This window comes from Schistocerca cancellata, chromosome 1, assembly GCF_023864275.1.
Source record: "Schistocerca cancellata isolate TAMUIC-IGC-003103 chromosome 1, iqSchCanc2.1, whole genome shotgun sequence".
NCBI classification, from domain to species: Eukaryota; Metazoa; Arthropoda; class Insecta; order Orthoptera; family Acrididae; genus Schistocerca; species Schistocerca cancellata.
In genome coordinates this window covers 685,032,206-685,044,246 of record NC_064626.1, presented here as the reverse complement: position 1 = coordinate 685,044,246, position 12,041 = coordinate 685,032,206, and positions in this window count along the sequence as shown.

Here is a 12,041-nt window from a genome sequence, read left to right as displayed (position 1 = left end):
TGATGCAGGACTCATCAGAAAATAATTTATGAAATCTTTGTGTCCGTGGTTCTGACGCCAGTCAGTAAATTAACATGTAACCAGTCGCTCCTTCTTTCAACCATTCTCGGACCCATTTTCTCTTTTTGATTGTTTTCTGTTGCTTGCAAACTGTAGCTAATATAACTGCAGCACATGCTTTCTTTTGGTGGTTCGACATCTTAACTTTGTAACATCACGATGTCTGCTGACAGTTTTTGTCAAGGTATCGACAATGCGAAGTTGGTTCAATATACAAAGGTCTGACTAACTAGTGTGTGCACAGGCCACTTTAGAGTTGTTTTGGGCCGTACTTTCAGGCGTCTACTTGTAGTCTTTTGTCAAATCTGCCATATGATTAGCCGCCTTGTGCACAGTAACCATTTGAACTTACAGGATAATCACTTTCATGTCTCCCTACTACACATTCCATAAAAATAGGGAGGCTTGTGGAACATTACATGAGGCACGTGCCCCGATCTGCCGTAATTTGGCTACGTTTTAGTATGACAGTACATTTTCCGCAATGAGTCCGAATGGATGAAATTGTAGATCGTTGCTCCCTACGGAAATCGGATATGACCCCTGAGAATACAGCCAAGTGACTTCACGACCTATCGACAACGAAAGCATACTACAATTTTCGTTGTAGCTGCACAGAAATTTGTTTGTAACCCACAACTATGTCTTAGCATTGTTTCATCCTGCTTTCTTTTTCTTTGTGGAGAAGATAGCAATGGGTTGTTTTCTACCATCAGCGGAAACTTTGGCATAAACCATCAATAACGTTCTACAGAGTTGTTTGACAGTGGAAAGAAAATAAATTCGACTGATAAATTGAAAGTATCACATGTCCATTTAATCCTAAAGTTCCTTCTTAATGTCTAATGGAGGTATTCATTATTCAGACTAGAACTGGAAGAACTCACCAACAATAATCCCTCGAATTAACTACCTCACATAAATTTCCAGAATAATTGATGATGAGTAAAGTATCAGATGAAAACATCAGAAGAAAGGCAAATATTTCAATAAAGTCAATATAGTTGAGACTCAGAACGAAGTGGACGTTCTCAGGACTTTTGAGAAACTTAGATAGGCCACACCTCATAATAGCGAACGTCTGCGAAGAATATTTGTCTTTAGTCATTGGGCTATATCCATTTCTCCCTCTTATTATCTACCAGCTGCGGGTTTTCAAATAAAATGATGAAATAGTGTTGTGGTGTGGCCCTCAACTACGTACCCTAGATTCAGAGTTGAAATATTAAAAGTTCTGGCTGGTTTCGTTGTTAGGGGCTGGGATACGTAGTTGCCGCTTCACAAGCCAAATACTGCTGAGTCTGCAGTGTACAATATGAATATACACATGGATCGAATGGTCGAAGGTTCCCATCACTCGGAAATTGCGAATTTTGAATGAACAGACATTTATAAATGTAAGATTGCAATTAATTAAAATCCGCAGGTGCTATTCTTAACGACTTTAAATGATGAGTACGATAGCAGAAGTACCTTTAACAATGCACTTTATTACTGTAAAACACTTATTAGTGTCGATGGTCCAGCAATTAAATAAAATATAAGGTGAATAGCAAGGAAAAAATAGATTCCTACTTCACCTAATTAATTATGAACAACAGCATAGCTCGCGAGATATTCACTTCTAAACGCATACTACGTCTTCACTGCAGAAGCGACGGAAATCTCATAAGTGTACAAGTCGGCACTACGAAATATTTCTATCCCCGCAACCACGCACAAAACTGCTTCACTCTCCAAGTCTTTCCTGCGACCGTGTGTCGCGCCTTCACGTCCAGCACTCCCCGTGTCATGTGCCGTACTGTCCAGAACTCTCTGAATCCTGTGCCTCGTGCACTTCCATACAGTCTCTCCGCGGGATCCTTTTCGGAACGATCGCTGTGATTGGCTAGAGTGCTCCCAGCCTGTCTCCAAGCCAATGCACACTCACAAACATAATGAAACACATTAGAAACACTGGATTTACATTTAAATAACTTTGAATTAAATAAATATTCCTACTGCTGGACCATAAACACGCTCTAACACACATTATTAAATACGTAAACAAATTGAATAAACATATATCAAAGGAATAGAAAAAAGGTAGGCCAGTAGCCTAATGTCTCTGTGCTTTCTAAAACACAGTAAATATTTAACTAATTTCTTCATGAATAGTGTATATCGGATATAAACAAAGGAATAGACGAATAAATATATTTATAAGCATGCTGCTACCGTTTTTTCGTGTAAATGTGGAGTACTTATGGCCTGACACGATCGATTCTAATTGGCCACTTCGACCCCTCATAACTCATGTACTATTCAATTTACATGCCTGTAATTCATACCAATTTAGGTTTACACTGATAGCTTTCTAAAGACATGTCGATCACCAAAATCGGACAAACCGTTTAGATTTTGGAAATTCGTTGCTGGGTGTTAGTTATATAATTTACAGTCAGATGCTAAACTTTAAACTAATAAAGATATTGAAAATCTGATTACACCATCAGAATCGTCGTTCAAATAATGGTAATGTACATGCTTCTTTTTAAGGTATCATGATTCCTCTGGCTGCTATTAATTTCTATATGAACTGTGAAATGTCTGCCATTAAGGTTTCACACCATCTTTGGCACTCCCCGCATGTCTCCTCCATCGACACAGCGTCACCATGGAATTCCCAGCCACGCGGTCCCTGGACCACGCCCTGGGGCTACCCCTGTTGCTCAGCTAACGTTCGGCACCACGTGGTTACTCCCGGGCCCCAGCTTGCTGAACGGCCCGCACTGCCACGCTAACTCTGAACTTAGAACATTTTTAGGGCGCCACAACTCTCCCTTTACCTCAAACCCATAATATTTGATGAAGAGTAAAGTATGAGATGAAAAAATCAGAAGAAAGGCAAATATTTCAATAAAGTCTATATAGTCGAGACTAAGAACCAAGTGGATGTTCTCAGGACTTTTGAGAAACTTAAGACAAGCCACACCCCATAATAGCGAACGTCTGCGAAAAATGTTTCTTTAGTTATTGGTTTATATACATTCTCCCTCTTATTATCTACCAGCTTCATCACTGTATTCCTACTAAACCTAACATCGTCAGTAATCGGTGCTGAGTAGTACGGTGTCTGTCTCCTACTTTAATTTTTAAACTTCTCTGTGTGGCCCCATGCTTTAAATGTTTCCATTCTCTCTTACATGGTACCATCACACTACATTTTCAGTTTCAATAAATTCTTCCGTCAGTCTGGACCAATCTGAAGGAGGCAAATTCCACCTGTGCAGTCTTCTCCTAATGCATTACTTAGTTATGACCTAAATTTACATCTACATCTACATCTATCTTGCATGACCTTGCGACCTCAGCTGTAACTTCTGCTACCGCTGCACCTCTTTGCATGAAGTCACCATGTATAGTTGTTCTCTACTCTGCGACTCTTCACCCCTTTTGTGCTCACCTAGTTTATTCTAGTGTTGAAATCTGCTCTAAGCTGTTCGTCAGTTCCATTCTACATCTTTCTAATTTCAAACAGAAAACTTACACTATCGTAATTACATAAATTATTCCCTGAAAGTTAATTAATCCGTATCGAACGGATGCAGTCTTTCGGGACACACTTTTCAACAGGAAATTGTTCTACTTGATTTCCCAATTTCATTGCTGCAACTTATCTTTTGTAGAGACTGGAGGTCATTCATCAGGATCTACTACAGCTACAGCAAAGCGCACGGACCGAGTACGTAAGACACTTTTGACCTAAGGCTCGATGTCAAGACCACAATGCTTTGCTAGTTACGGTCCTGTAGGAAGTACAAATGTTCCGTTGTGTTAACCGGCTCATCCAGTTAAATATGTGAGGGAACATGCATTATTGTGCAGCTCAGTATTATGAGAGGGTTGGTGAAGATGAAAGTGTACCGAGTACTACATAAAATTAAATATCGTCCGATCTTTCACTCCAATTTTTTATCAACGTTTATGTTTCAAGAAAGAAGTAAATTGCGTTGCCACTTCTAACCTGGAAAGTAATAATGAGTAATGATAACTGAAATAACCGCCAATCTATTGTTCGCTATTTTATTAAAAAACAGGCAGAAATGCGATCACTTATAGTTATCAACATCATCCGTCTTTCTTATGATGACACTTTTTCATGAACTATTTATGTCTGTTTGGTAGAAGATCATTTCGACAGCAGACGATGATAGGTACGTGACTAATGCGCTGTGCGTGTCTTTACTATCCTTCTTGATATCAACCAGTAGGAATACAATCCCTCAGGAATTTAATTACCACTTGGTTTTCCTTGCTAGTTGTCTTTAAACGACAAGTGCCCTGTGGTACTCACTACGATCCGTTCTACATTGAGAAATTCTGCTTTAGTTTGCCCACAAGTCAAAAGAAAAGCTGTCTTTTCAGCCGATACGATACCAATACTGTCATATATCAAGAGGCGCCAAAATTAGCGTATCACAGACACATCTCACACAAATCCACTAGCCTACCGGAAAGCATGACACATCGTCTTTTGGCAATATAGGAAACTTAGTCTCTGAATAAGCCTCATAACATTTCTTTGGACTGCCCCATACCTTATACACGGACCAGACACATTAACGTAGCCACCGCCAACGTTCGCGACGTCAGCATGCAATAACCACTCGTAGACGGTAGGTGGCAGCACTAGCAGTGGAGGGTGGGTGAAGCGTGTCTGGGGGCGGCGGGCGAGGGGGCAGTCATTGTAATAATGCAGAAACGGAATGATTTATCCGACGTCCAAAAGTGTATGAACATTGGCTTTCAAGCCAAGAGTGGAGGCATTTTTGAAATGGCTAAGTTTGTAAACTGTTCGCGCACTGCCGTGATTAAAATACACTGTGGAATGTTAAAATGGCGCTATCCAAAACCAGTGCCATGGCAACTGTCGTTCACTGAGGGCCATAGATGACAGTGTGATCGGCAGTTGCACAGATGTGTACGGGCAACTAGATGTGCAAACGTTGAGCAACTGACCACCCAGATAAAAGAAGGTGTCTCCTCAATGACCACGGCGAACGTTCCGGTATGTAGGTATCCTCAGCCGGTGCCTGGTCCACACACCCATGCTGACAGCTGTTCATCTTACTCTGAGTAATTAGATTTTCCTCTCTAATTGCATGCGGTGAAAAGTCACTATTCCTTCACACACAGACTCCCCACGCAGTGTCTCTCATCACCCAGGTGGTCCGGTCACAGGCTGATCTTGAAAGGGTTAAGCCGACTGGTGTGAGGGAGTCGAGTGGATGCTTTCCAGACGCCGACATTGTCATAAGAGCGGCGGCGACACGCCCACAGGGGCCTGACGGAGTGGCTGGGCTAGAGATTCCTTTACTTCGCAGAAACTTAGTGAAAACACTTTCTGGCGGGCTACCAGCGAGGCGTGTGAATGACTTCTGTTCCCAGGCAGTCTTGGCGGGAAAATTCCCGCGTTTTCTGCAAAATCATAACTGTGATTGGATTGCTCAGGGAATATCTCTGTGATGTAGCAAAATCGGCGCAGAAATTGGCGCCAAGTATCTCCATTGGTTCTGTATATTGAGCAAGCAGTAAAGGAAACAAAAGAAAAATTCGGAGTAGGTATTAAAATCCATGGAGAAGAAATTAAAATGTCAGAGATAGCAAAGGACTTGGAAGAGCAGTTGAATGGAATGGACAGTGTCTTGAAAGGAACATATAAGATGAACATCAACAAAAGCAAAACGAAGATAATGGAATGAATTAAGTTGGGTGATGCTAAGGGAATTAGATTAGGAAATGAGATGGTTAAAGTAGTAAAGGAGTTTTGTTATTTGGGGAGCAAAATAACTGATGATGGTCGAAGTAGAGAGGATATAAAATGTAGACTGCCAATGGCAAGGAAAGCGTTTCTGAAGAAGAGAAATTTGTTAACATCGAGTATAGATTTAAGTGTCAGGAAGTAGTTTCTGAAAGTATTTGTATGGAGTGTAGCCATGTATGGAAGTGAAACATGGACGATAAACAGTTTGGACAAGAAGAGAATAGAAGCTTTTGAAATGTGATGCTACAGAAGAATGCTGAAGATTAGATGGGTAGATCATGTAACTAATGAGGAGGTACTGAATAGAATTGGGGAGAAGAGGAGTTTGTGGCACAACTTGACTAGAAGAAGGGACCGGTTGGTAGGACATGTTCTGAGGCACCAAGGGATCACAAATTTAGCATTGGAGGGCAGCGTGGAGGGTAAAAATCGTAGTAGGAGACCAAGAAATGAATACACTAAGCAGATTCAGAAGGATGTAGGTTGCAGTAGGTACTGGGAGATGAAGAAGCTTGCACACGATAGAGTAGAATGGAGAGCTGCATCAAACCAGTCTCAGGACTGAAGACAACAACAAACAACATCTCCATTGGTGGAATAGTACTGCGTCGGCAATAGAGGGGAATTTTCCGCCGGTTTTCGAGTTGCTGATTGGAACGTTTAACCACGACCACTGTCGTGGGGGCGGGAATGTTCTGTGTTCGGCATGTATAGGTGCTCTTGAGAGAGTCGGCTCTCGGTTTTCGGTCGGAGAAGTTTACAAGACTGAGCTCTCGCTGCTCTGGAAACCATGCCTTCCGTTGGCTGTCTAATATATACTCATTTAATTGTAACTGTTTGACGAAGTTGCTGAAGTTTCGACTTCGACGAACTTTCCGAGTACAGTTGGAAATTGAGCGTCCTGCGTACAAGCGGCCTGTGTTGTCCGTCTTGGGCAGTTTTCGCTAAAGTTGACTGTACCGGAGTTGCTGTGTGACTTCTCTTGTTAAAATCACTCACTGTACCGTCAGTGATTGTGTAGCGAGCCTTCTTCGTCTCCCTCAGAGGCGCATTTGTGTTGCTAGGAAGTCTTTCGTCTGGAACAACCAGACCAGGAGAATTTATTTCGGGCTATACTCACGACATTATCATCGCCACGATGGGATGTCGAAGCAACCAGCCATCGCCTCCGGTATGCCAGATCGTGTCCTTGCAGTTAAGAAGACAGCTTGGTAATGTACGTCCGCAGCACCAGCAAATCAGGGAATTTTGCTAGGTGATAATCAGAGCTCAGCAGAGCGCGCCTGTTCGTCTTTTCTAACTTTGTTCTGTCTTGGGTGTTCATTGTCTGAGTTATCACTACTGTAATAGCAATTAATGCTGGGTTGGCTGGGTGTTTCTCTTAAGATTTGAGTTGCAAGGAATTTGCTCCACATACCACTTGGTCATAAATGTCACAATCTAGTTTATGGCCAACTTCGCCTTCACAGCATTTATTTTAGTATCCAATTCGATGTGTTGTAAATGTTTCATGTGTTTTGTTTATTATTTTGAGTTTAGTCATAATAAATCAAATTGTTATTTTGGACAGAACTTTCATTCTGTTAATCGGTAGAGCAACCCTTTCATTTCTCACTACGTTAATGAAACTTTCCTTTATCTAATTAATTTCTATCCAATTAAATTATTGCAGGTGCCAAACTCTTCTCTACTCCACTTGCAGGGTCCATTACAGTCGTTCGCGTTTCTTCTTAATCCATGTGCAACAGCAAAAGTCGGAGTTAGAAAAGGGGGGGGGGCCTTGGAGCATCATTTCCATATGAAGATTCGAGAAGAATTTAGTGGTAAATACACTGGTATGCCCGGCACCTCGCAGGCATTTCTGATGAATCACGTTTTATGCTCCATCGGCGTGAAACGTCTGAAAGCAAACACCCTGCAACAATCGTCGGAAGTGTGCAGGGATGGAGGAGGGAGCGATATGGTCTGGTGAACTTTTTTGTGGCATTCCCTGGGTGATCTCGTCACTGTAGATGGCACAGAGGGTCAACACAAGAATGCAGCTATGCTTGGAGGCGATGTCCGCCCCTAAATGCACTTTCGTTTTCCTCGGCACGATGGCCTCTACCAGCAGGGCAATGTAACGTGTCACAAAGCTCGTAGTGTACGTGCAGGGTCCGAAGAGCTCCAGGATGACTTAAATGTGTTCTCCTGATTACCAAGATCTCCAGATTTAAATCCAATCGAGATTCTGTGGGACCACCTCAATCGGGCTGCCTGCGCCATAGATCCTGAACGGAAAAACGTAGCGCAGCTTGCCACGGTACTGGGGTTTGCTTGGCTCCACACCTCTGTCGGTAGCTTCCAGAATCTCATTACTGCCTCCCCGCGCGTCTGGCAGCGGTCCGCGCTGCAGAAGGTGGGTATTCAGGCTTTTAACAAGTGGTCACATTAATGTGATTGGTCAGTGTAGATACCAAATGAAAATCGTAATGTAATTCCGTCAGCTGCTACGAAACAAAATGTTTATTTCATCGATTTTCACTCATCGCAAGTCGTCAGCAGATACAGGCAGTTTTTCGATCAGAGTATCTGTGGGGACATATACACGTCATTCTACCGTACACTCTGTTGAAGACATTGTCCGTCCTGAATATTGTCTAGGTTTTATGTACCTATTTTCGCGTTTTTGATGTTAAGTACAGTGTGGTTGAATGTCACCTTTATATGGACACAAGTAAAGTGGTTGAAAAACTACTTATGCTTGCGGATGGTTCATGATATTCGAAAGTAGAAGCATTTATGAAGGTTCTCCATAGGAGGTCATTGTGGTACAATTTTATCTCGATGAACTGATTATGCGTTATTTTATTGTTATGGAATTTAAAACTTAGCCTCCATATAGATCATTCAATGAAGTTTACTGAGGCTCACCGAATGTCGATAATCTGTTATCATATTTCGGGGCAGAATTTTCTGTTCATCTTCAGGTGCATACAGCTGAAGATCGCCAAAAGACAGCACCGAAATATCGTGGCAGCAAGTTTCGACATCCAGCAGTTCTCCCGAAATGTCATGAAGCATTACAGCGTTGTCCATAATGAGGTGGTACTTCATTATGTCGTCATTTGTGACAGCATTTTGCTTTGGTCTAGAGGTTACTCTGATGTATACTGACCGCCTGTTACCTTGAGGATTAGAAGTTCACCAGATAAAATATTCGTCAAATCCTTAAAAGAACACATTGTCATTTCGGAACGCTGCAGATATCTTGGAAATGAAACCGGGCACTCATGTGACTGCTGAGTGTAAGTCATGGCAACATAATGGTGTGTGAGCCATTTTGTTGTATGTAACAGCTCCAGCAACATGGCAGAATGTAGTTACGAAGGTCCTAGCATACGGAACAGGTTGTCCGATTTGTGAGTGGCTCTAAGACGTCTTACGTAACAGAAGACAGTACGTTGTCCTGGCGAGTGTTCATCAGATAGAATGTTATGTTCAGCATTGCCCCGGGGAGGTGTGATAGGCCCACTCTTGTTGTCTATATACATAATCAGTCTGACAGATTGGTAGAACAACCATCGGCGACTGTTTGCTGATGACTTTGTAGTGTAAAGTGTCGTCTTTAAGTTACTGTAGGAGAATACAGGATCAATCAGACAGAATTTTTATTTATTGGTATGATGAGTTGCAGCTTGCTCTAAATGCAGAAAAAAAATCTAAATTAAAGCAGATAAGTTGAAAAAACAATCCTGCAGTGTCCGATTACAGTATTAATGGTATGCTGCTTGACACAGTCATTGCGATTGAACACCCCAGCTTGATGTTGCAAAGCGATATAAAACAGAACGAGCACATAACGTCGTTAATACAAACACATAAGGTGAATGGTTGACTTCCGTTTATTGGGAGAATTTCAGGAAAGTGTAGCTCATCCATAAAGGAGACAGGGTATAGAACACTAATGCGACCCATTCTAGAGTACATCGAAGCAATTCAGAAGCATGCTGCTAGGTTTGTTACCGGTAGGTTCGTTCAACAAGAGAATTTTAGTGAAATGCTCCGTGAAACGTAATTAAGGATATTTAGAGACTTCAGTGAACCAAATAACACAGTAGCTGACTGGAGATATGGAGCAGGGTCTGACAAGTCGCGATTTTGCCTGTTTTCAAGTGATGCAGAGCGTCGAGTTTAATGACGGACGATTGATATGTTCAACCACACTTCTTTCGAGGAAGTTGTTCAAGCTGCAGGTGTTTCTGTGTTAGGGGGTGCCTTTTACACTACAGCTTCGACCCAGTCATTCAAGTTGCAGTCAATAGAAACCATTCTTGGTGAAGAAGTGTTGGAGTTTCTTACTCGAGGGGCTTCCTATAAACAACGCAATCTCTTCTGAAAGCGGACTGGATTTATTTGGGAGTCCAATAAACCCTGTTATTCCCAACTCTTTTGGCTACAAAACCTTTTGGCTACAGAACCCTATTTTTGGACATAATCTCCGTTAAATGTGACGGCCTTACTGGGAGGGCCTGACTCCCGCATGGTGCCTCTCTATTGGCCGACATCGCAGTCAACGTCCTGTTGCATCAATAACCTCCCAATCATATGCGTACTCCTTCCCAAGGAGTGCATCCTTGATTGGTCCAAACAGATGCAAGTTGGAAGACGCTACACATGGGCAGTAGGGTGGACGAGGAAGAACAGTCCAATGAAGTTACGTGAGCTCCTCTCGGGTGGCAGAATTTGTGAGGCCTTGCGTTGTCATGAAAAAGGAGAAGTTTGTTTGCGTTTTGTGGCGAGGAACATGGCGAAATCGTTTCTTGAGTTCTCTGAGGGTAGCAGAATACATTTCAGAGTTAATCGTTGCACCATGAGGGAAGAAATCAAACAAATTAACCACTTCAGAGTCCCCTAAGACCGTCGCCATTAATTTACCGGCTAATGGTGCGCCTTTGAACGTTTTCTTCGGAGGAGAGGTGGTGTGGCGCCACACCATGGACTGATGTTTTGTTTCCGTTTCGAAGTGATGAACTCATGTGTCATCACCTGTCACAATATTCGAAAAAATTTCACCATCAGCCCCGTATCAAACAAGAAATTCCGCAAAGATGGTTGTTCGTTACTCTTTATTGTTTCAAAAAAATGGTTCAAGTTGCTCTAACAACTATGGGGCTTAACATCTGAGGTCATCAGTCCACTAGACTTAGAACTACTTAAACCTAACTAACCTAACGTAGCAGCAGCGCGGTTCCTGCCTGAAGCGCCTAGACCACTCGGCTACAGCGGCCGGCTTTCATGGTTTCTGTTAGATGGCGAGGAACCCAGCCGGCACACACCTTTGAGTACATCAACTGGCGGAGGAGTGTGTCAACACTACAACAGAGACGTCCAGTTGTGCAGCGAGATGTTTGATGACGATCCCTCTGTCACCTCCAATGAGAGTATCAGCACGATCCAACACTGCAGGAGTCACAGCTGCGTGCGGCCGGCTGACACGCTGGAGGCAGGACAGGTTTGCACGACCTTGTTAAGATGACAACAGACGTCTCTTCCAACGACTCACCGTGCTTTTGTCTGCTGCCAGATCTGCGTAGATATTTTGCAAGTGCCTATGAAAATCTGAGAAACTCTGGTTTTCCGTTAAAAGAAACTCAATAACAGCTCTCTCCTTGGAAAACACTTCCGTTAGAGACGCCATTTTGTAGGGTCCCTACTGCGCCGCCACCTGTCGGAACTTCATGAAAATACAGTGGCTACAGCGGGAATGTGTCCGAATTTTTTCAACAGAAAATGACCGATAAAAATATGTGTTGTTTTACATATTGAATACGGCTCGTACACTTTCAGGATGAGTATGCTGTGCATAGACTTCCAAGATGACAACAGCCGTGGTCAGAGGGCACCATGAATACGTCCCTGGTTTTACGAACATTCGTGAAGTCTATCGTGCTTCGACTGGCCCAATGAATCACTTGATGTTAATCGCACAGAAAACGTCTAAGACAATTTATAACAGCGAGTGAAAGGTAGCATCCAACCTCCACACAGTCTGATTGGACTACCTCATCTAATCATCACTGAGTGAGTGGTGTCATCAGGATATGAAAAACCTGGCGAAACTTTTTGGAATCTGTTGCTCGAGGAACTGTGGTCAGCATCGTGGCTGGAGGCGGTGAGAGGCTTTACAAGCGTG